Source organism: Panicum virgatum, chromosome 6K (genome assembly GCF_016808335.1).
Source record: "Panicum virgatum strain AP13 chromosome 6K, P.virgatum_v5, whole genome shotgun sequence".
NCBI lineage: Eukaryota > Viridiplantae > Streptophyta > Magnoliopsida > Poales > Poaceae > Panicum > Panicum virgatum.
This window is the reverse complement of record NC_053141.1, coordinates 39,793,681-39,818,659: the sequence shown is the minus strand read 5'-3', so window position 1 is coordinate 39,818,659 and position 24,979 is coordinate 39,793,681. Positions and strand designations below refer to the sequence as shown.

Sequence of the window (24,979 nt, the reverse complement as noted above, 5' to 3'; positions counted from 1 at the left end):
CACGGTGATGTCATTTGGATTGACAAACGCTCCAGCATACTTCATGTATTTGATGAACAAGGTGTTCATGGAGTATCTCGACAAGTTTGTGGTTGTGTTTATAGATGATATCTTGGTATTTTCCAAGAATGAAGAAGAACATGAGGAACACTTAAGATTGGTGTTATAGAAGCTTCGAGAAAATCAGTTGTATACCAAGTTGAGTAAATGTGATTTTTGGCTGAGAGAAGTATCCTTCCTTGGACATGTTATCTCAGATGGAGGAATTGCAGTAGACCCCAGTAAAGTTCAGGATGTTCTGAATTGGAATCCGCCCAAGAATGTGTCAGAAATAAGAAGTTTCCTTGGACTTGCAGGCTACTACCGCAGATTTATCAAAGGATTCTCAAAGATTGTGAAACATCTCACTTCTCTGTTGGAAAAAGGGAAAGAATTCAAATGGGATGCCGCATGTCAGTCTTGTTTTGAGGAACTGAAAATGAGGCTAACCACCGCCCCAGTGTTGATAATGCCTGATATTCACAAAGGGTTTGATGTTTACTGTGACGCTTCACGTCTCGGTCTCAGATGTGTGTTGATGCAAGATGGCAAAGTGGTACCATATGCCTTTAGACAGTTGAGAAAGCATGAGCAGAATTATCCTACTCATGATTCGGAATTAGCTGCCGTAGTGCACGCACTAAAGATTTGGAGACATTATATGATCGGAAATAAATGTCAGATCTTCACTGATCACAAAAGTTTGAAGTACATATTCACTCAAAGGGATCTCAACCTGAGACAACGCAGATGGTTAGAGTTGATTAAAGATTATGATCTAGATATTCAGTATCATCCAGGCAAGGCAAATATTGTAGCAGATGCACTAAGTCGAAAAGGTCAGGCAAATATGACTATAGCTCGTTTGATGCGCCAAGAATTGTGTTGGGAAATGGAATGACTCAATTTAGGGATCATTTATCATACTGAAGCCATGACCATGGAAATAGAACCTACACTAGAGAAAGAGATCAGAGAAGGGCAACTAACAGATGCTAAAATCAATGAAATCAAGATCTTAATTGGTTTAGGCAAAGCCCCGGACTTCGCAGAAGATGAACAAGGAACTATTTGGTTCAGAAATCGAATCTATGTACCTGACATTGATCGTCTTCATGAACTCATTCTGAAAGAGGCACATGATTCAGCTTATTCCATCCACCCTGTTAGCACTAAGATGTATCAAGATTTGAAAGAGAAGTACTGGTGGTATGGTTTAAAAAGAGATGTAGAAATCCACGTTGCTTTGTGTGATGTGTGCCAGAGAGTAAAAGCAGAACATCAAAGGCTAGCAGGTTTGTTACAACCACTGAAAGTGCCTGAATGCAAATGGGAAGAAATTGGTATGGATTTCATCGTAGGGTTACCTCGCACTCGTGATGGCTAAATTCCATATGGGTTATTGTGGACAGATTAACTAAGGCTGCTCATTTCATACCAGTCAAAACAACTTATACCGGAGCCAAGCTAGCAGAGTTATACATGTCACAGATTGTATGTTAACATCACGTTTCTGGCAGAAGTTACATGAGTCAATGGGTACAAAGCTCAACTTTAGTTCTGCATATCATCCACAGACAGATGGTCAGACTGAAAGAACCAATGAAGTTCTAGAAGATATGTTAAGAGCTTGTGCTTTGAAGCATGGAGGCAGTTGGGATAAGAGTTTGCCATATCCAGAATTCTCTTATAACAATAGTTATCAAGCTAGTCTCAAGATGGCCCTGTTTGAAGCTTTGTATGGGAGAAAGTGCAGAACACCATTGTACTGGAGTCAGACAGGAGAAAGCCAAGTATTTGGTCCAGAAATTCTTCAGGAAGCTGAAAGACAAGTCCAGATAATACGGGATAACCTCAGAACCGCACGGTCACGACAGAAGAGTTATGCTGACACACGGAGAAGGAAATTGACATTCGAAGTTGGAGATTATGTGTATCTTAAAGTATCACCTATCAGAGGTCTCCGCAGATTCAAGGTAAAAGGAAAGTTGTCACCTCGGTATATTGGTCATTTTCAAATTCTGGAAAGGAAAGGTGAAGTGGCATATCAGTTGGAACTCCATGAACGATTTTTAGATGTTCACGTTGTGTTCCATGTATCTCAGTTGAAAAAGTGTTTGAGAGTGCCTGAAGAACAGTTACCACTGGAAGAGCTCAAGGTGCAAGATGACTTGACATATTCAGAGCATCCAGTCAAAATATTGGAGACATCCCAGAGAATTACTCGAAGCAAAATAATCAAAATGTGCAAAGTGCAATGGAGTCATCATTCAGAGGATGAGGCCACTTGGAAAAGAGAAGATGAGCTTATGGCAGAATTTCCTCAGTTGTTCTCCAATCTATCCGAATCTCGAGGACGAGATTCTTCTTAAGGGGGGTAGGATTTGTAACACCCAAAATTCAAATTTGTTTTGAATTCAAAATAATCATTCAAATGAGTTTCAGTTTAAAAAAAAAGAAAAAATTCTTTCTTCTCTCAATCTCAGCCCAGCCCACATCTCTCCCTCCCCTCTCTTCTTTTCTCCTCGGCCCAGCAAGCCCATCCCACCGGCCCACCATCCCACCTCCTTTCTCTCTCGCACCGCCAGGTGGGGCCCGCCTGTCGGCACCTCATCCTACCTCCAGTCGGTTCCCCTTCCTCCTTGCCGACGCCGCCGGCCTTCTCCCTCCCAGCGGCCGCACGCCTCCTCTTCCCTCCCTCTTCACTCGCCTTCAATGCCTAGTGGAGCACTAGCTCCACCACCTCACTTTCCCCTTCCGTTTCCCCTTCATTCTCTGCAACGGCTGCGCCACCATGCGCCATTCATGGCCACCATGGCCGGCCCGCACCCGAGTGTCGCGCCCCTTCCTCTGCCGGCATTCCCCCTCCATCTCAGCCTACAAAAGCTGCACTCGAGCCCCGGCCGCTCCCCCTTTTCCACCTCCTCTCCTCGCCTCTGCTCCACAGCTCTGTAGAGAAGCACCGCCACCACCAAGCTAGGGCTGCCGCCATCGATCCACTGTCTCGCTACCTCTCCTTCGACTCTGACCACCGCAGGAGTTTTGAGTGGTAGTGAGCTTCACTACCCACCCGTTTCCCCTCGGGTCAGCGCCTTCCCGCATCGGCAATTGCTCGCTAGAGTTCCGCGGCCAGGCCTCGCCTCCGTGGGCTCACCTCGGCCTCTGCACCGCCTCGTCGACTCTCCCTTCAAGTTTGCTGATGACTTCACTTCCACCTCGGGCTCTCCTTCGTGCAGTCAAGCACGGGATGCCGGTTTCGGCCACCCCGGCGAGATCACCACCCACCGCTGCCATGCGTCGTGGCGCTCCGCACTCCCGGCCCGCGCGACCTCGCCGTCAACTCCATCGGCCTCCCCAGCGCGCGCACAAACTCCCCGTCCAACTCCCGCACCAAACCGTGGCCCGGAGCACCGGATTCGGCTGCTCCGGCCATCCGCCGCCGCCTCCACCGGCCGCCGGCGCGCAACGCCGCCCGCCGAGCCGCTAGCGTCGCGCTGAGCCGAGCCGCGAGCCACCCCGAGCCAATCACCACCGTCGGATCCGGATCCGGCGGATCAGATCGGCTCTGACCCTAGTCAATACCGGTCAACCAGAGCCATCCCCATCACTTTTGCAAAAGAGACCGTGACCTTTCTGCAAATCAACCCGCCGTCCTGAGTAGTTCAAAAGTAATTAGTTTTAGGTCCAGTTTCTTTTGTTTAAGCCCCTGTCTTTTCTGGTTTTTATGCTCGCCGTCCCTGGACCTTAGTTTTACACTCTGTACCCTTGGTTTATATGTTTAATTAGGTTTTAGCCCCTGGTTTCTTCCGATCTAGCCCCTGGAAGTTCATATCTCTCGCAAACAAGTCCCTGGAACCTTAATCTAGCCATATCTTTCACGTTCTAACTCCGTTTTCAGTGAATCTTGCGCTCACGCGATCCTTGCATCATGCTCTACTTGTTTTCCAACATTTTCAGTTCTATTTTTACTGTTTTTATACTATTTCTTATTTTGTCTTGTATGCTTTGCTTGTGTGATCGTGTAGACGACGTGCCATTCGATGGAGAGCAAGAGCAAGCTTACGAGGAAGAGAACCAGCAATTAAACGAGTAAGGCAAGTGGATATCCTCCTCTACATGTTCCATTTTGATCCCAATAATAGCATGATGAAATACTTTACTTTATTGTTCTATGCATGAAATTGATGGGAATCCTATTAAGGACATTACCTTATCTTTTTACCTAAGCCTTGAAACACTGAGTTTTATATCTTGTTGGGTAGAACGGCTTAGTTGCTTAACTTTGGGAATGGTGTTATCTTAAACTTTTGAAAATGATAGATTTGTTTTATGTTGTTACTTGTTTTATTTACAATATCATGCTATGTAAATGGAACATGGAGAACCACCCAAGAAAACCGTACAACCACAATACCACATGGCTGTGGTCTTGGCTAATTAATTAGCAACTCTAGCTTGTGACAGTCTTACCGACAGGGCAAGAGGGGAAGCATCGTTAACCCGGTCCTCTTGGGGTAGCAGCCTTTGCTAAGGTGCTGACCATTAGGGAGGTTTATGCTCTGCTTTGACTTGAAACCTTAGCGGATTGTCACTTGTTAGCGAATCTTGGTAAAAGCCTCGTAGTGGACCCCTCGCCACTCACCAAAGGAAAGTGTTTAAGGGCCTTGCAAACCTGGGCGACTCAGGACGACAGAAGAGTTATGCTGACACACGGAGAAGGGAATTGACATTCGAAGTTGGAGATTATGTGTATCTTAAAGTATCACCTATCAGAGGTCTCCGCAGATTCAAGGTAAAAGGAAAGTTGTCACCTAGGTATATTGGTCCTTTTCAAATTCTGGAAAGGAAAGGTGAAGTGTCATATCAGTTGGAACTCCATGAACGATTGTCAGATATTCACGATGTGTTCCATGTATCTCAGTTGAAAAAGTGTTTGAGAGTGCCTGAAGAACAGTTACCACTGGAAGAGCTCAATGTGTAAGATGACTTGACATATTCAGAGCATCCAGTCAAAATATTGGAGACATCCCAGAGAATTACTCGAAAGCAAAATAATCAAAATGTGCAAAGTGCAATGGAGTCATCATTCAGAGGATGAGGCCACTTGGAAAAGAGAAGATGAGCTTATGGCAGAATTTCCTCAGTTGTTCTCCAATCTATCCGAATCTTGAGGACGAGATTCTTCTTAAGGGGGGTAGGATTTGTAACACCCAAAATTCAAATTTATTTTGAATTCAAAATAATCATTCAAATGAGTTTCAGTTAAAAAAAAGAAAAAATTCTTTCTTCTCTCAATCTCAGCCCAGCCCACATCTCTCCCTCCCCTCTCTTCTTTTCTCCTCGGCCCAGCAAGCCCATCCCACCGGCCCACCATCCCACCTCCTTTCTCTCTCGCACCGCCAGGTGGGGCCCGCCTGTCGGCACCTCATCCTACCTCCAGCCGGTTCCCCTTCCTCCTTGCCGACGCCGCCGGCCTTCTCCCTCCCAGCGGCCGCACGCCTCCTCTTTCCTCCCTCTTCACTCGCCTTCAATGCCTAGTGGAGCACTAGCTCCACCACCTCACTTTCCCCTTCTATTTCCCCTTCCTTCTCTGCAATGGCCGCGCCACCATGCGCCATTCATGGCCACCATGGCCGGCCCGCACCCGAGTGTCGTGCCCCTTCCTCTGCCGGCATTCCCCCTACATCTCGGCCTACAAAAGCTGCACTCGAGCCCCGGCCGCTCCCCCTTTTCCACCTCCTCTCCTCGCCTCTGCTCCACAGCTCTACAGAGAAGCGCCGCCACCACCAAGCTAGGGCCGCCGCCATCGATCCACTGTCTCGCTGCCTCTCCTTCGACTCCGACCACCGCAGGAATTTTGAGTGGTGGTGAGCTTCACTGCCCACCCGTTTCCCCTCGGGTCTGCGCCTTCCCGCATCGGCGATTGCTCGCCAGAGTTCCGCGGCCAGGCCTCGCCGCCGTGGGCTCACCTCGGCCTCTGCACCGCCTCGTCGACTCTCCCTTCGAGTTCGCCGACGACTTCACTTCCTCCTCGGCCTCTCCTTCGAGCAATCAAGCATGGGACGCCGGTTTCGGCCACCCCGGCGAGCTTCACCACCCACCGCCGCCATGCATCATGGCGCTCCGCACTCCCGGCCCGCGTGACCTCGCCGTGAACTCCATCGGCCTCCCCAGCGCGCGCGCAAGCTCCCCGTCCAACTCCCGCACCAAACCGTGGCCCGGAGCACTGGATTCGGCTGCTCCGGCCATCCGCCGCCGCCTCCACTGGCCGCTGGCGGGCAACGCCGCCCGCCGAACCGCTAGCGTCGCGCTGAGCCGAGCCGCGAGCCACCCCGAGTCAATCACTGCCGTCGGATCCGGATCCGGCGGATCAGATCGGCTCTGACCCCAGTCAATACCGGTCAACCAGAGCCATCCCCATCACTTTTGCAAAAGAGACCGTGACCTTTCTGCAAATCAACCCGCCATCCTGAGTAGTTCAAAAGTAATTAGTTTTAGGTCCAGTTTCTTTTGTTTAAGCCCCTGTCTTTTCTGGTTTTTATGCCCGCCGTCCCTGGACCTTAGTTACACTCTATACCCTTGGTTTATATGTTTAATTAGGTTTTAGCCCCTGGTTTCTTCAGATCTAGCCCCTGGAAGTTCATATCTCTCGCAAACAAGTCCCTGGAACCTTAATCTAGCCATATCTTTCACGTTCTAACTCCGTTTTCAGTGAATCTTGCGCTCACGCGATCCTTGCATCATGCTCTACTTGTTTTCCAACATTTTCAGTCTGTTTTTACTGTTTTTATACTATTTCTTATTTTGTCTTGTATGCTTTGCTTGTGTGATCGTGTAGACGACGTGCCATTCGATGGAGAGCAAGAGCAAGCTTACGAGGAAGAGAACCAGCAATTAAACGAGTAAGGCAAGTGGATATCCTCCTCTACATGTTCCATTTTGATCCCAATAATAGCATGATGAAATACTTTACTTTATTGTTCTATGCATGAAATTGATGGGAATCCTATTAAGGACATTACCTAGTCTTTTTACCTAAGCCTTGAAACACTCGTCGCTCCACTTCCGGCTACGCCGTCTTCCTGTGCGGCAACCTGGTTTCCTGGTCGTCCAAGCGGCAGCCGGTTGTCTCCCACTCCAGTCCTGAGGCAGAGTACTGGGCTGTCGCAAACGGCGTGATGGAGGCGTCCTAGCTACGACAGCTCTTGGTGGAGCTCCACAGCCCGCTCGCCAAAACCACGCTCGTCTACTGCGACAACATCAGTGCCGTGTATCTCTCCACCAACCCCGTCCAGCATCAGCGGACGAAGCATGTGGAGATTGACCTACACTTCGTGCGCGACAGAGTCGCCATTGGCGATGTTCGGGTACTCCATGTCCCGACTACCTCCCAGTTTGCTGACATCTTCACCAATGGACTGCCCTCCTTGACCTTCTCGGAGTTTCCCTCCAGCCTCAACGTAGCCGGTGGCTAGTTGTGACTGCAGGGGGTATTAGCCCTTTGTACTCTCTTTGTACTCTCTTCTTGTCCAGTCTTGAACACCGATGCGCCGGTTGTTTAGACTGCGGGGGGGGGTGTTGGCTTTCTTGTTGTCCAGTCTTGAACACCGCTGTGTCGGTAGTTCAGACTGCGGGGGGTGTTGGTGTATATTGAGCCCATGTGTATAGAGGCCCATCTAGAGGCTCATGTATAGGAATTATATATACCCACTCTTCTAGGGTTGGAGGAATACATCCATTATTCTCTCCATCAATAAGTCCCCAATTGTTAACTTTTGCCTCCTCTTGGGTCATTGATCATCTTCTAGTGATCTCATGAAATTCTTTCCCTACACAGATTGGAAATCTAAATCAGATGAATGTGAGAAGGTTATTGTTGGTGTATGTGGGAGTGGCCCATGTATAGCTGACTATATTTCCCACCCTTCTAGGGTTTGGGGTAATGATGGAAATCATTCACTAGCATGGTATCAGCATAGGTTTTCTCTCCTCTCCTCCTCCTGTCGCTGCCGGCGCTGCCTCCCCTCTCCTCCTTCCCTCCCCTCTCCTCTGCTGCTGGCGCGCCGCGCGCGTGGAACCAGGGCGCCGCCATCTCGCCCGCCCCCTCCTGGGCCGCCGCCCCTGCAGCCGCGGCTGGTGCTGCAGGCGTCGCCGGTACAGGCCACGTGGGCGCAGGCCCCGCGACCGCCGCCGCCGCAGCCCATACCGCGGGCGCCACGGGCGCCGTTGCCACGGCCCTCGTCGCAGGCACTGGCACACCTCTTCTAGAGCCGCCCGTCGGGCCCCCCCCTCTCCCCTGCTCGGGGCTGCCGCCACCACGCAGGCCGTCGCTCACGCCGCGCAGGCCACGCGGGCCACCGCCTCCCTCGCCACCGCGCACGCCACGCAGGGCATCGTGCTTAGGGACCCCGCGCGGGCCGCTGCCTCCCTCGCCGCCGCGCACGGCCTCCTTCCTGCAGACGCGCAAGCCCTGGGCGCGGTCTCCTGTGCTGCCTCGCGCACCTGCAGCCGTGCCTTCCTTCCCTGGGCGCGTCGCCGCTGCGGGGCGGCCTACTCCCCTCCACCTTCGCGGCTCCTGTCCCCTCCTATAGGCTGGACATGCCCCCCGCGGACACGCCGCACGCTGCCGTGGCCGCTGTGCGTGTCGCGGGTGCGCCGGCACAAGTCGTCCCCACCGCAGCTCCGCCGGCCATGGGCGCTTCTCCCCTCGCAGCCGCGGCTCCTCCCCCCGGGCCGAGCGGGGGTGGCAGCGGCCGCGGTGGTCACCGTCGGCGGAGGGGGTGTGGTCGTCGGACCACACCTACACCTCCCCTTGCTCCTGCCGGTGTGCCCTGGACATCCTACCACGACCCATGGTTAGTGCACCTCCCGATGTGGCTGGTTCCTCCGGCCCAGCCAGCGCCCGTGTTTGCTGGCACCGCTCCTCCGTTCCCACCGCCCTGGATTCCACCGGCACAGGCTTTTAGTACCATGGGGTTGACACCGCCAGTCAGTCCCGACTGGATTGCCGACTCAGGTGCCTCGTTCCACACCACACCTCATGCTGGCATCCTTTCTTCCGTCCGACCCCCCATCCCTCTTGTCCTTCCTCTATCATGGTCGGCAATGGCTCTTGTCTTTCGGTCACCTCCGTGGGTACCGCTTCCGGTCCTTTCCGTCTCCCTAATGTGCTTGTTGCTCCCAACATTGTTCACAATCTTCTTTCCATTCGCCAATTCACCACAGACAATTCCTGTTCTGTCGATTTTGACTCCTCTGGGCTTACTGTGAAAGATTTGGCTTCCCACCGTCCTCTTCTCCGATATGACAGCACAGAGCCCCTTTACACCCTCCGTTTTCCTACTTTCGCTGCTCCACCTCCAGCTCCTTCTTCGTCTCCTTTGTCCGCTGCTTTCGCCACGACTCCTTCTTTCCCCACCTGACACCACCGGCTTGGTCACCCTGGCCGCGACGCTTTGGCTCAGCTTAGTCGTAGTGCACACATTCCTTGCACTAGGGCTCCTGCTGAGCATCTTTGCCACGTGTGCCAGTTGGGTCGCCATGTTCGCCTTCCTGTTTCTTCCTCCTCTTCGCATGCGACGCATGTATTTGATCTGGTTCACTGTGATCTGTGAACCGCTTCTGTACCCATCATGTCTGGTTACAAGTACTATCTTGTGGTGGTTGACGACTTCTCTCACTACTCTTGGACTTTTTCCTTGCGCGCCAAGTCCGAAACGTTCCCCACCCTCCTCCACTTCTTTGCCTGGGTGTCCACTCAGTTCGGCCTCACCATTAAGGCCGTCCAGTGTGACAACGGGCGTGAGTTCGATAACCACACCTCCTGCTCTTTCTTCCTCTATCGGGGTGTCCAGCTGTGCATGTCTTGTCTATATACCTCTCCACAGAACGGCAAGGCTGAGTGGATGCTGCGCACCACGAATGATGTCCTGCACACTCTTCTGATCCAGGCCTCCCTGCCTCCTCGATTCTGGGCTGAGGCTCTCCACACCGCCACCCACCTGTTCAACCTCCTTCCTTCCACTGCTTCTTCGGCTCCCACTCCACACCACGCCCTCTTTGGTACCCCTCCTCGCTACGATCACCTTCGTGTCTTCGGGTGTGTGTGTTACCCTAACACCTCCGCCACTGCTCCTCACAAGCTGGTGCCCCGTTCGAACTGTTGTGTATTTCTTGGGTACTCCCCTGACCACAAGGGGTACCGTTGCTTTGACTTCACCTCCCGCCGAGTCCTCATCTCTCGACACGTTGTCTTTAACGAGTCGGATTTCCCCTTCTCCACCTCCTCCACCCCCGCTCCTGACTCTGAGCTGGAGTCCCTGTTTCTGACTGACCCGGTGGTTCCGCCACCCTTGTCTGTCTCGCCCTTTCCGACGGGTCTTCCGGGCACACCGACGCCGCTTCCGGTGGTCTCTGCTGCACCACACGTGGCCTCGACGCCTTTGGTCGCGCCGGGCGCGGCCTCGGAGCCTCCTGTCGCGCCACGCACGGCCCCGACGCCTTTGGTCGCGCCGGGCGCGGCCATGGTGCCTCCTGCGCGCTACGCCCAGTCGGTGCAGGTGTACCGGCGTCATCCTGTGCCGGCTATGGCACCAGACCCCTCGCCTTCGGCTCCACACCCGGCGGCTTCCATGCGTGTCTACGAGCACCGGGCGATGACGTCGTCGACACCACCACCCTCACTAGAGTCGTCGACCCGTGCTTTGACTCGCCCTCATGTCGAGCCGGACGTGTACCACCCGCCGGTCATTCATCGAGATCCTCGCTACATTCATCCCATCGTGACTCGGCGGATGGCCACTCCACCCGTGACTCTCTCCGCCGCCGAGGGAGAGCCGCGGATCTCTCTGGTACCCTTATCTGTCCGCGACGCCCTGGCGGATCCTCACTGGCATCGCGCGATGGAAGAGGAGTACGCAGCTCTTCTTGCCAACCAGACATGGGACCTCATGCCGCGTCCATCTGGTTGCAATGTGGTCACCGGTAAGTGGATCTGGACGCATAAGTGTTGGGCTGATGGTTCACGGGAGCGCTACAAGGCTCGCTGGGTTCTTCGGGGCTTCACCCAGCGACCTGGTGTCGACTATGATGAGACCTTCAGTCTAGTCGTCAAGCCTGCTACAGTGTGCATGGTTCTCTCACTTGCGCTCTCTCGCTCCTGGCCAGTGCACCAGCTGGATGTCAAGAATGCATTTCTCCATGGCACTCTATCTGAGACAGTCTACTGCAGTCAGCCGGCGAGATTTGTGGACTCCAGTCGCCTGGAACTTGTCTGTCGGCTCAACAAGTCCCTCTATGGTCTGAAGCAGGCTGCTCGAGCGTGGTACTCTCGGTTTGCCACGTTCTTGCTGACTTTGGGGTTCACTAAGGCCAAGTCAGACACTTCTCTGTTCGTCTACCACCGTGGGGATGAGATTGCTTACCTGCTGCTATATGTTGATGACATTTTCCTCACAGCCTCCAGTCAGCCGTTACTTCAGTGCATCATCTCGTCCCTGTATCAGGAGTTTACTATAAAGGATCTTGGTCAGCTCCACCACTTCTTGGGTGTCAATGTTGAGCCTCATCCTTTTGGCCTCTTCCTCCACCAGCGGTAGTATGCACTTGATATCCTGGAGCGGGCTGGGATGACTGCTTGCAAGCCCTGCTCTACTCCTATTGATACTCAGGCGAAGCTCTTTGCGGATATGGGCTCACCTGTTGCAGATGCTACCGCCTACTGGAGTCTTGCTGGTGCCTTGCAGTACCTCACTTTCACCCGCCCGGACATCACATATGTTGTTCAGCAGGTTTGCCTTCATATGCACGATCCCAGAGAGTCACATCTTGCTGCTACGAAGCGCCTCCTGCGGTATGTCCGTGGCACTGTTGACCAAGGCCTGGTGCTTCACCGGTCTACTTCCGCTGAGCTGGTTGTCTACACCGACGCTGACTGGGCGGGTTGTCCGGACACCCGCCGTTCCATTTCCGGCTACGCCGTCTTCCTGGGCGGCAACCTCGTCTCCTGGTCGTCCAAGCGGCAGCCAATTGTCTCCCGCTCCTGTGCCGAGGTGGAGTACCGGGCGGTCGCGAACGGCATGGCGGAGGCGTCCTGGCTCCGACAGCTCTTGGCTGAGCTTCACAGCCCGCTTGCCAAGAGCACGCTCGTCTACTGCGACAACGTCAGCACCGTGTACCTCTCCACCAACCCGGTTCAGCACCAGTGGACGAAGCATGTGGAGATCGACTTGCACTTCATCCGCGACTGGGTCGCTATCGGCGATGCTCGGGTCCTCCATGTCCCGACCACCTCCCAGTTTGCCGACATCTTCACCAAGGGTCTGCCCTCCTCGACGTTCTCGGAGTTTCGTTCCAGCCTTAACGTGGCTAGTGGCTAGTTGTGGCTGCGGGGGGTGTTGTCCCTTGTGTACCCTTTCTTTGTTGTCCAGTTTTGAACTCCGCTGCGCCGGTTGTTCAGACTACGGGGGGTGTTGGTGTATGTGGGAGTGGCCCATGAGGCCCATGTATAGCTAAGCCCATGAGGCCCATGTATAGCTGACTATATTTCCCACCCTTCTAGGATTTGGAGTAATGATGGAAATCATTCCCTAGCAATTATTGATGGATTAGAGGAGCAGAATGGTAGTTTTGCGGCAACATTGGCAAAGCTGGATCACCAAGTGAAGTCAAAGGTAGTCATTTATGCACAAACAGTTTAAGCCCTCTTCCACTGAGAGTTCTTTTATTCACTTTTAGAATAGTTATAGCTGTTGTCTATTAGAAGATTGCTCACTTCATTGTGTTTTTTGTATTGATGATAATAGTTCTACCTGTAGAAGTTTAATATATATGTTTAGGTTGCTAACTTGCTATTATCATGAAACCATATGTGGACTTATAGGAGGGCCTACTCACACAACTTAAATCACGCCTGTGGGAGATTCGTGAGATATCTGAACTAGAGCAGTTGAATCTTCCTACTGTGGATAATCCAATGGACACTGGATCATCCTCAGAAGAACCAGTCCTTGATTACAGCCAGCTTAGCAAAATCTACCTGCAAGACATGCAACCACCCGAACATGATAAACATGATGCAGAGTTCAAACGAAAGATAGGTGCATGAGTTGCTAAGATTGAAAGTGCTGCTCCAAATCTAAAGGCACTGGATCAATATGATGCACTCCAAAGGAGGGAAAAAGATGCTACAGAAAAGTTTGAAGCAGCTAGGAAAGAGGAGAGAGATATATCTGAAAAATACAACTCTGTCAAACAAAGGAGGTATTGTGCAAGTATTTCTTTCCTTTGTAAGCTGTCTTCGGTAGGAATTACTGAAATTTGACGCCGTTGCATTTTTAGCACTTGTTCTGTCTACTGTTCTTGATTCAAAGAAGAAAGCTCTTTTAGTTTTAATAGTGAACAGTTTCTGTGAAACATCAATTTCTGGACTACTTGCCAATCTAGTCACAGTAGCACTCAATTTACACAAGGTGTACTAGTGATTTTTTCCAATTTTCTTGCAGCTTTAATTATCATAAAATCATTATTGGAATGCATACTTTTCAACAGCAATTTCATAGAGCAGCACTCTTCCTTTTGCATAATACTTCACTGAAGTCACTGTTTAGCCATTGAATTAGACCCAGCACATCTTTCTTTCCTGGCACAATGTTGAGTCTTAAGTATTGCATTGTCTCTGGCTAGTGTATCAAGTCCCTTTTGAGATCATGCTTTTGCAAAGCTTGGTTGGTGGTACAACAAATAAAAAGTGAAATGATAAGTAAACCTAAAAATTAAATAAGCTGTATCTATCATCATCGTGCTGATTAGCTTATTTGTCATTAGTACTGGCAATCGTTCTCAGGTCTCCGCAAGTTACATTTGCTTGAGATAGATCCAACATAATCACATCCATGTGACTGGGAAAATGGGTATTGATCTTGCACAAAAAAAAGTCAAGAAGAGACAAATGAATGATATAAAGAGGGCTATAAGTTAGATATTACCTTTTCTTTGGGATAATGGAAAAAATTTAATTTTCCTGAAATATTATATATATTGTTGTTTTGGATGGCTAAGATCCGTGAGCGGAAGACAAGGGACATCAACCAAATCAAATGCATCAAAGATGGGACAGATCGACTTCTAGTGAAGGATGATGAGATCAAGTGCAGATGGCGAGAGTACTTCGACAAGTTATTTAATGGGGAGAATGAGGGGCCTACCCTTGAGTTAGATGACTCTTTTGACGATACCAACAGACGCTTTGTGAGGAGAATTCAGGAGGCAGAGATCGGGGAGGCTTTGAAGAGGATGAAGAGAGGTAAAGCGATGGGCCCTGATGGTATCCCCATTGAGGTGTGGAGATGCCTAGGTGATAGAGCGATAGTATGGTTAACTAACCTTTTTAACCTCATTTTTTGGTCAAACAAGATGCCTGATGAATGGAGGAGAAGTATATTAGTACCGATCTTCAAAAACAAGGGAGATGTTCAGAGTTGTACTAACTATCGTGGAATTAAGCTGATGAGTCATACGATGAAGCTATGGGAGTGGGTTATCGAGCACCGCCTAATTAAGAAGAGTGACAAGTGTGACCCAAAATCAGTTTGGGTTCATGCCTGGTAGGTCGACCATGGAGGCGATTTTCTTAATACGACAATTGATGGAGAGTTATAGGGAGCAGAAGAAGGACTTGCACATGGTCTTTATTGACCTCGAGAAGACATATGACAAAGTACCGAGAAATGCCATATGGTGGGCCTTGAAGAAGTACAAAGTCCCAACTAAGTACATTACTCTCATCAAGGATATGTAAAAGGATGTGATGACGTTTGTCCAGACATGTGATGGCGACACCACTGACTTTCCTATTAACATAGGCCTACATCAGGGGTCAGCATTGAGCCCTTATTTATTTGCTTTGGTGATGGATGAGGTCACAAGGGACATACAAGGTGATATCCCTTGGTGTATGCTCTTTACTGATGATGTGGTGCTAGTTGACGAGAGTAGGGCAGGGGTTAATAGGAAGTTAGAGCTGTGGAGACGTACGTTAGAGTCGAAAGGGTTCAGGCTTAGTAGGACCAAGACTGAGTACATGATGTACGATTTCAGCACGACTATGCATGAGGGTGGAGATGTTAGTCTCGATGGGCAAGTGGTGCCCCAGAAGGATACTTTTCGGTATTTAGGATCGATGCTACAAAAGGATGGCGATATTGATGAAGATGTTAGGCATAGAATCTCAGCTGGCTGGTTCAAATGGCGTCAAGCTTCTGGCATCCTCTGTGACAGGAGGGTGCCACAAAAGCTAAAAGACAAGTTCTATAGGACAGCGATTCGCCCGGCGATGTTATATGGTGCTGAATGTTGGCCCACAAAAAGGCGACATGTCCAGCAACTGAGTGTAGTAGAGATGCGGATGTTGCGGTGGTTTTGCGGGCACAGAAGAAGGGATAGAGTACGGAACGAAGTTATTCGGAAAAGGGTAGGGGTGACAGCAATTAAGGAGAAACTTACCCAACATCGGTTGAGATGGTTTGGACATATCCAACGGAGGCCTCCTGAGGCGCCGGTGCGTAGTGGGGTTCTAAAGCGTGTCGATAAGGTAAAGAAGGGTAGAGGTAGACCTAAACTGACTTGGGACGAGTCAGTTAAAAGAGACCATAAGGACTGGAATATCTCTGAAGATGTAGCTTTGGATAAGAGCGCTTGGAGACTAGCTATCAGCGTGCCTGAACCGTGACCTTTCTGTCTTTTGGGTTTCATCTCTAGCCTACCCCAACTCGCTTGGGACAAAAGGCTATGTTGTTGTTGTTGTATTATATATATTGTTGTTTTATATACTTGGAGGACTATGCCATGCACACTGATTTTCGCTACTGGTGCTTAGGTATGAGATGTTCATGAAGGCCTTTGATCACATATCTAAAGGCATAGATGAAATCTATAAGGAGTTGACAAAAAGTCTTACACATCCACTTGGAGGAACAGCATATCTAAATCTAGAAAATGAAGATGAGCCTTTTCTTCATGGAATCAAGTACACAGCTATGCCACCCACCAAACGCTTTAGAGATATTGAACAGTTATCTGGTGGCGAGAAGACTGTCGCAGCACTGGCTTTGCTTTTTGCCATTCAAAGGTAAAATGTTTCAAGAAATCTGCTACCAAATTCCTTGATTTGTGGCTCAGTCTCAAATTTAATATGTCAGATTCCTCAATTTGTAATAGCTTATAAGCAGTGAAATGACTCAAATCCATATGCACACATAGCGTATTGCACTCACAGATTTTTTTGGCTGTCAATTTTGTTGTATTGTTAAAATGTTTCCTTTGTGTCCCTATTTGCATTTTTCTTGAGAATCTCTTTCTTTGGTGTGCCAAGCAAGGCCAAAAAGTGTGCCATGTATATTGACAACATAGCATAGGGAGTATTCAAGGTCAGGATTTCATTGACCATTCAAAGTTTTGTTAAGGATAAAGCACTCGTGTCAGTGCCAAAATAAATTTATCCCATTTGTTGTGGAAGATCTGATTGTTGTATCTGGCTGAACATCTGCAGACAGCGACTCTTACTTCATCTTTTGTCCCATTCATGTCTCTTAAAGTTGTGGCAATTTTCAGTTTCAGGCCGTCACCATTCTTCATATTGGATGAAGTAGATGCAGCTCTGGACAATTTAAATGTTGCCAAAGTTGCTGGATTTATCAGATCAAAGTCATGCAAGCGTGTTGCTGAGGAACAAGGTAGTGATGGAGAATGTGGGTTTCAGAGTATTGTGATATCGCTGAAAGACAGTTTCTACGACAAAGATGAAGCGCTGGTTGGTGTTTATAGGGACTCGAATCTAAGGTGAAATGCACATCCAATCCAACTTTTGCTGGCCTTATTTTCCATGAGCATCACCCACATCTCTTTAACTCTAAAATCTGCACGCAGTTGCTCAAGAACTCTGACCTTCGACATGACTAAGTTTGGTGAAGCATGAAGCTGCTCTCGTTGGAACGTAACCTTCCTATCGCCTGTTCTACTACTTTGTTTCTCCACAACTCAAGGCTGGGTGACTCCCACATTATATTTTGGTCGATTCGAATTTGAAATGGAATGAACTGACCACTATAGGTTGCAATTATGCTTGCAAAGTTGCAAGCTCATGGCTCACTGCTGGAGATGCCATTGCCCATTAGGATCATTTGCCAGAGATCCAACGTCATGTGTATTTGGGCCTGGTGCTGAGATGTCTGCGGAGCTAATTAAAGCCCAGTGCAGTAACGCGACGTAGTAGTAGTGTGAAACGGGCCCTTACTGGGCTTCGTCGTGTACAAGTTTACTATCTAGACTTGTCCGTTAGAGATCATCCACGTGCATGTAAAAAACAAGTATACATACAAATTCAAAACTAAAAAGTAATAAGTACTAAGCCGAGCATCCAAATTGAATTTTGATCGCAACACTGGCTACATAATTGGGGATGATACAACACTACAATCTCAGCGCGATGCAATGGCTACTCTAAGCAGCAACGACGAGCACCAAATTTATTGGAGGCTAACGCAAGAGCTCACAGGAGGAAAAGCTCTATATAATGTCGCACGGAGCTGGCAAGAACGACAGCAAGCTGTTGGCGAGGTCGTAGAGGATGTGCAGGTTCTGCTGCTGGTAGTTGCCGATGATGGTGCCGACGCCGGAGGGCACCATGGCCAGGCACAGGTACCCCGTGGTGCTCGCGATCAGCATGTAGTTCTCCGGCGGCAGCGTCATGTTGGCGCCGTCGAAGTGGAACACGAAGTCCGGCACCGTCACGGTCACGTTCGGCGGCGGCGGCCACTGGAAGCACGTGTCCAGGCCGATGTCCGTGTCGTTCATCGCCGGCAGCGGGATGGCGGACAGCAGCCCGCGGCGCACGGCCGGCCTCGTAGGCGTCCTGCTGCAGCCACGTGATGGACGTGCCGGAGTCGATGACGACGCCGCCCGTGCCGTCGTCGTTGATGGCGAACGCCAGCGGGTCGACGGGCAGGCGCCTGGCCCCCAGGCTGATGCCCCTGAGCGACAGGAAGTACATGCTCGGCAGCGCCGGGTTGACGACGAACGGCGTGGACTGCGCCGGCGAGCCGGAGCTGGAGCTGGTGTTGGTGCTGTTGAGGTTGGCGAACGCGCCGAAGTAGAGCCGGCTCGGCGTCGGCGAGAGGTAGGACGTCAGGCAGTAGGAGAACCTGGACGGGCCGAGCTGGCTCACCAGCGACAGCGGCCCGCGGCCGAAGCCGACCATGCCGGAGCTGTTGGCGAGGTCGCCGGCGTTGATGCTGCCCCACCCGAACGAGACGTTGGGCACCCGGACCCTGGTGGAGTTGCCGGCGCCGAACGTGAAGGTCTCGTTGGCGAGGACGCCGGCGGTGGACGCGGTGTCGCCGTAGTAGTACTGGTATACGCACACCTTCTGGAAGCAGGCCGGGTAGTAGAGCTGCCCGCACCGCGGCGACCGGTACGGCAGCGCACGGTACGTGGCGGACCGCTTGGCGTCGAAGTAGGGCGTGGGCTGGTCGGCGCGCACTGCGTCCAGATGAGGTCGCTGCCGGTGTCCATGATCGCCGTGTAGGGGAGCGGCAGCATGCCGATGGCCAGGCCCACCAGGTACTCGCCGGTGCTGGCCTGGCCGTCACCAGGACGCGCGCCGCGGCGACCGGGTCCGCCGCCGCGGCGACGGCCTGCAGCGCGGCCACGCGGGCCTTGCTCCGGGCGACGGCGCGCCTGAGGAGCTGCACCTTGGTTTAGGACGTGCCCGCGTCGACGTGGGTCAGCTTGAGCTCGAACCCGACATTGCCGCCGTCGCAATGCGCGGCGGGCAACGACATGGCAGCCACGAGTAGGATGAGCAAGAGCACGAGGCTCGCCATTCTGGGGCAGCAGCAGCAGCAGCGAGTGCGACACAAAACTGGTAGCACGAGGAGGTTGCTGTAAGCAAGGGGAATCCACATGGCCCTCCTCATCTTTTATAAACTGCCTGCGTCTAATGAACTCGTGCTCCAGCTAGCGTGGTTCTGCTCGCTGCACTGCAGGGAGAAGCTTGGTCTGGGAATGTACTACCAGTAGGTGTCTTGGACAAGGTGAGAATTTGGATTCAAGGGTTGATTGACCATGGATAATGGCGTAATAAATTAACTACTCGAGCAAAGAGGAGGCAATTCGCAGGCTTCAGTGCCGGTGAATTTTGGTTACGGAGCCGAAGGTGGAAACTTGCGCGGAGATGCAGGGACGAGCGGGTGTTCAGTTGGAATAGTTTTGGTTTTCAATTCATCTCCGGCGGATCAACGCAAGCTCGTCAAGCTTAGAGATCGGTGATGGAAGGCATTCAATAGCTTATCAAATGGTGATGGGGATTGGGGAGCCTGCTCAAACTTCCTGTCCCTAGCTAGCATGGTGATAGATTGGTAGCACAAGAAGTTCTTGCTTGATCTACAAGAACATAAACATTATAAGGAAAAAAAAGTTATTGCTGGTTCAGTTCATTTAGAAGGTGAAATGCTGCAGACAAGTCACAGGTAGAATTCTGCTGCCACTTGAACAAACTGTTCCAGTGTCCAGTTGGAATGAAGCTGGCTACGTACCATTATCAGTTATCAGTGCTCCCCTTGGGAGGAGTAGCACGAGTGATACGCAAGGCAGCTCAGCCTGCATATCGAGGTGCCCAAGCATGCCGGTTTGAGTGGATCCGAAGTGTAAGAACAAAGTTTACTCTCTCGTTGGGAGTAATATTATACTACGATCAAGCGAGCATAACGTCCTCCAAAGTGCTAGTATGTAGAAGAGGAGTGTACTGTGTACCTTCTGAATCGAACATTGCATGCTCCTCCCTCTAGGGGAAAAGAAAGGAGAAAACTCTGGGTCCATGAAGCGATGAAATGGTGACGAATGGCGAATGGTGAACTGGATGATGACGACTTTAGTCAGTGCTATACAGACCGGAAAATTCTAGAGCTACATACAGTAGGTACTGAGGCATCTCAAAAAAAGGTACTGAGGTACACACGTAGCTAGCCAATTAGGAGCAATCGTAATTCGAAATTTTGGGGAGGATAGTACATTGGCAGAGAAGCTCCGTGCCTCGCCTGCAGGGGCCGTGCCCTGTGGCTACTGGCTAGGGGACGCGAGCCTGGCAGCAGCAGTGCAGCACGCGCGAGCTGCCGTGGTCGAGCCGTTTTTTCGTGCACAGCTCCTACCCCTCTGATATTTAATCGCTAAAGTAGCCGTGGACAGGCACCATGTTACCCTTGCCATTACATGTTAAGAAACCCTGATGATTTCGTTTTCTTGCTAATTATTTTTTGCAGCTTGTTGTATCTAGAAGGTTTTTTGAACAACTTTTTTTTGGTCAAGTTTAACAGAAACCTTTCTCATGACAATAATTTAGGGAAACTTCTGTTCGAAAACACTTCTTTATGACAGATTACTTCAGAATAATTTTTCAGAAAATTTCTTCAAACAAGTTCTATAGAAAAGTTATTATAAAAGTATTTTCTGAAGAACAGCTCTTGTCACTTTTTAGAAAACAGGTAAGAAAATAGAGAACAGGAGAGAAATGGAGGAGGAAGGAAGGCAGAGAAATCGAAAAGGATGTGTCACTGTGTATACACACAGCTGCCAACAAGAAGCAAAGCAAATACGTATCGTCCAAGATATTTTACATTACTCTCTCTCTCTCTCTTTATATATATGAAGTTTAAGACAAACTAATAATTTATTTTTATTCATGAAGTAAATCGCCGATAAGAGCGCAATCACTCAACTGGACCTTGCCCGTACAGCATGTTTTGCGTTGCAGGCGCTGTCACGAGCTGAGAGGGTTAATGATGGACCGACGGGCTAGCTAGGATAGCTGTGGCATACATCGCCACCAGGAAAAGCAATGCAAGCATATATACTGTTTTAAGTTCTTTTATTGTACCTATCCGACCTTTAATCCTGTATTTATGACAAGCTAATCTATGTATTTTAAAAAGGGAAAATTGGCTCCAAGACATCCTTCAATGTTGGCTTTTGCTCGTAACCACTAAGGTCATTGCCAGTGGAGATTTTATGAGAATTTCATACACACTAAATAGGATGTCATGTCAGAATTTTAGATGATGTGACATTGGATTAACGAGGAGAGAGTTGAAACAGTGGCGGAGCCAGACAAGAGAATCAGGGAGGGCAGCCTCGGTAGTTGAGGTGCTAAACTAATAAACAGTGTCAAAATTTACTATTCATCTAATGGAGTTTTTGCATGGTAAGGGCGGCCATGGCCCACTTTGGCCTCCACCTAGCTCCGCCAGTGAGATGAAATGAGTTTCATCTAGATGAAACCATGTATGCACAATTACCAATTCTTGACGAGTCTTAGAATTAAATGTGATGAGAGTCTATAAAATGGCAAATATGAAATAATGCATTGTTAGAGTGAGTTTTCGAGTCTTAGAATTAAATGTGATGAGAGTCTATAAAATGGCAAATATGAAATAATACATTGATAGAGTGAGTTTCGTCTATAGTTTCATTTGTATTTTGTTGAGATGACACTCTTGGAAACAACAAAATGAAACCATCTATTAGAATTGGTCTAAGAAAATACGTCTTTGCTAGAAAACTCTTCAACTACACTAATTTGCTGCTGGACACTGGAGTCTATTCTTTATTCTGATTAATTGAAAAGGAAGGAGCAATGACCAAATCCTGCCGCGGGAATAAAAAATAAAAACAAAGGTAATTTGGTCATTCATGTTCCTTTTCAATTAATTTGAATAAAAAGTAAACTTGATGTTCTTCAGAAAATTAGGATGGTTCAAGAGTGTCTTGTGGTAAAAATACCTTTTTTAGTGGTTAGGAGCAAAAACCAACTTTGAAGGATGTCCTCTAGCCAGTTTTACCGTTAAAAAACCAGAGGATGGATCTTTATTTCACTCTTTTTACTCTTGTTGGTATCATTAATAGAAATCAAATCTAATCGTTGATTTCTTAGGTATACGTCTTGGACCTTTTTCTGTAACGAAGAGAATCTGGTATAGGAGCACAGCTATTGTACGAGCAAATTCGGCACAGCGGCACCATGCTGGGCCGTGGCGTCGGCACTCGTCAGGCTTGCAACATGCTGCGTGCGGTTCGTGCACACGTGCGTGTTTTCGTTGCCATGGTTGCGTTGGTCCGCATGGAAGTGTCTCGTTCCTTCCTTTATTACGAAAAATGACCCCCAAAAATTAAGGAAGGTCGGTGCAAAGATAAGAAATGGGCTAGCAGAAACTGCATAGGCTATTTTCCTCCCAAAAAGCTGGTGTTGTGTTAATTATTTTGAGCAGAAAATCCCTATTTACATTGATGAATAAATAAGCAAAATATAGCGAAATACATTATTTGTGTCCTCATCTCAGTTTTCCCCTGCTGTTCTCGTCGCCGTCTTCGCAAAACCTTTCAAGCTAGGGGTGCCAATGAGTGACCCTTAGGGGCATCTCCAACCCTCTTTAGTTCAAAATATTGTACTAGTTGAAGCACCCCTTAAGACTGACTCCAACAAGGCAACGCAAAATGAGAGAGGCATTCGGGAGTTTACATCGCGCACAGTATTTACATCGCGCACGCAAAAATTCCGGTCTCCAATAGCGTGGACGCAAAATCCAGCCCCTCCCACTCTCCTCCCGCCACCACCCCTTCCCTCCCCTCCAGCTGCCGCCGCCGCCGCCCCCTACCCTCCTCTTCCGCCGTCAAACCTTCCCTCCCCTCCATCTACCGCCGGCGCCGCCCCCTCCCCTCCTCCCGCCGGTGGCCGCGTTCGACGCGGAGGCGGAGAAGTTGGGGGCGGGGTCGGCCAGTCAAACCCGAGCCGAGCCCCCGTGCGCCCCAGGCCACGGCGCTGCTTGCCATTGCCGCCGCGAGCTCGCGCTCGCCGCGGAGCCCTCCCTTCCCCACACCCCCGACCCCGACCGACCCCGCCTGTAGCTTCGCCTCGACCCGGTGAAGCTCCCCGGCCACCCCACGCCACCTCTCCCTCGCCGGAACCCCGTCGCCACCGCCAACCGCTGCCGCCGGAGCAACTGCTCCACGGAGGACCCCTCTCCGGCCGCCCCTAGCCCCAACCGAAGCCATGGACGGGTAGCCCTCGTCTCCCTCACGCTCCCCCACGCCCGTGCCTCTGCTTGGCCAGTGAGCTCTAGGCCGGCGGAGGTCGCGGCGGAGAGAGGAGGGGGATGCACCGCGGGCCCACGGAGGGAGGAGGAGGGAGGGAGGAGCACCGGTGAGGGAGTGGGTGGCGGCGGCGGCTGCACGCGCGCCGCCGCGGCTCCGGCCTGCCGCCGCTGCCCCGCCGCGCGGGGAGGAAGGGCGTCGGAAGGAGGGGATGGGGAGGTCGCCCACTGCTCGCCCGCCCCGCCGCTCGCCTCCGGATTTGCGTAGTAGGAGAGTGGGAATCCATTTTTACCTCACATCTCTCCTCACAATGTAAAATGCCTGCTGCTTTGCATCTTCTGTTGGAGATCGATTTCGTGCGGCACAGTGCCCGTCGAGATGCAAAAATGGGTTTGCATTCCCTTGTTGGAGTCAGCCTAAGGGTTATTCATTTGCACCCCTACTTCAAGCACAGCAAGAACTAACGGTCCCTAACGTTACTACTAGTTGACCGAAGTTGCGTTGTGATTTTTTTTCTATGAGGATCGGATGGTAAGCTCCCACGTCAATGTTGTAGATGTTTTCCAATACATGGATTTTTTTTTCTATATATGTTGAAGCCCGCCGACGACTAAAGCTGTTAAAATTTCAGCAAACTGATATTTTTTCGGATCCCTAAAACTATGTACGGTCCATATGATTTGGCAAGGTACCATTTGTGTGTTTTGATCAGATAGATCTTGAGAAGTGAGATTCAGTAATACTTTCTGTTGTGGGTCTATCCACCGGGTAAGAAGGGAACTGTTGAATAGCAAAGTCATGGTCCAAGAAAAATCGAAGCTTTCACACTTCACAGACGTAGTTAGTCAAATTAAGCACTCTTTTCGTCCGGAGAATTGAAGAACACTGTTCTTCTACGTAAAATGCGTGATGCCTGATGCGTCCCTTCCATGTAGGTGGGATGCGTTTTTTTAGAGAGTGAAAGTCTGGCCACGATATGCTCTGACCCTTCCTAACCTTCCGTTCAAGCAAGAATGTGCATGCAAGTCCGTGTTGCAAAAGTAGCAGACAGGTAAATTTAAGTGTGCAAATACCAACCTCACTCCTACAAAACCTTAGCTTATTATCATCATCAACCATCATAATTGCTTATATGGGCAAGAGGGAAACAAAACCTTTGAGCTGTCTTGTTGTGCTCTGCAACCTCTGCTCTCCGATGAAGATAAGATGCTGCTACTCTCCATCAAGAAGCATGCTATGGGTTCTGTACATGTTGCCGTCCATGTTTTACATGACACATGGCTGCATCACTGAGGAGAGAATTGCTCTCAGGCTTATCCAATCTACGTTCAACGAGGCGCAGTATATTGTTCCTGCTTCATGGGGACGAAGCGACAACTTCTGCTCCTGGGAAAGAGTCCGGTGCAACAACGACAGCACACGGGTGCTAGATCTCAACTTTTCAAACATGGCAAACCATACCGTGGGAGGTGGATGTTTGAATCTGAACATGGCGATTTTTGCTGCATTTCATGAGCTTCAGATGCTGGACTTGTCTTACAATTACGCTTGTTTAGAAGTTTTTTATGGTAATGACTTCCTCCATGCATGCATCCACCTTTTGTTTTCTCTTTTCAGGTTTTGTATACTCCAAGGTAGCATAGTCATCGTCTGTTTATCGGAAATTTCTCAGGGCTCCAAGGCTTAACTAAGCTTCATTATCTCAACCTCAGTGACAACAACCTATTAGGGAGTACTGATATCTTCGAATATCTTGGCAAATTGGATTCCCTCGAAGTTATAAATCTTGACAGAAGCAGCATGA

The 24,979-nt window shown here is 50.1% G+C and overlaps 2 pseudogenes; one reads left to right on the top strand and one right to left on the bottom strand.

Moving 5' to 3' along the window:
- The first annotated feature begins 973 nt into the window (after nt 1-973).
- On the top strand, nt 974-17,011 carry LOC120713479 (annotated as a pseudogene).
- A 590-nt stretch (nt 17,012-17,601) lies between these two features.
- Nucleotides 17,602-18,917, bottom strand: LOC120639225 (annotated as a pseudogene).
- Nucleotides 18,918-24,979: the final 6,062 nt, after the last annotated feature.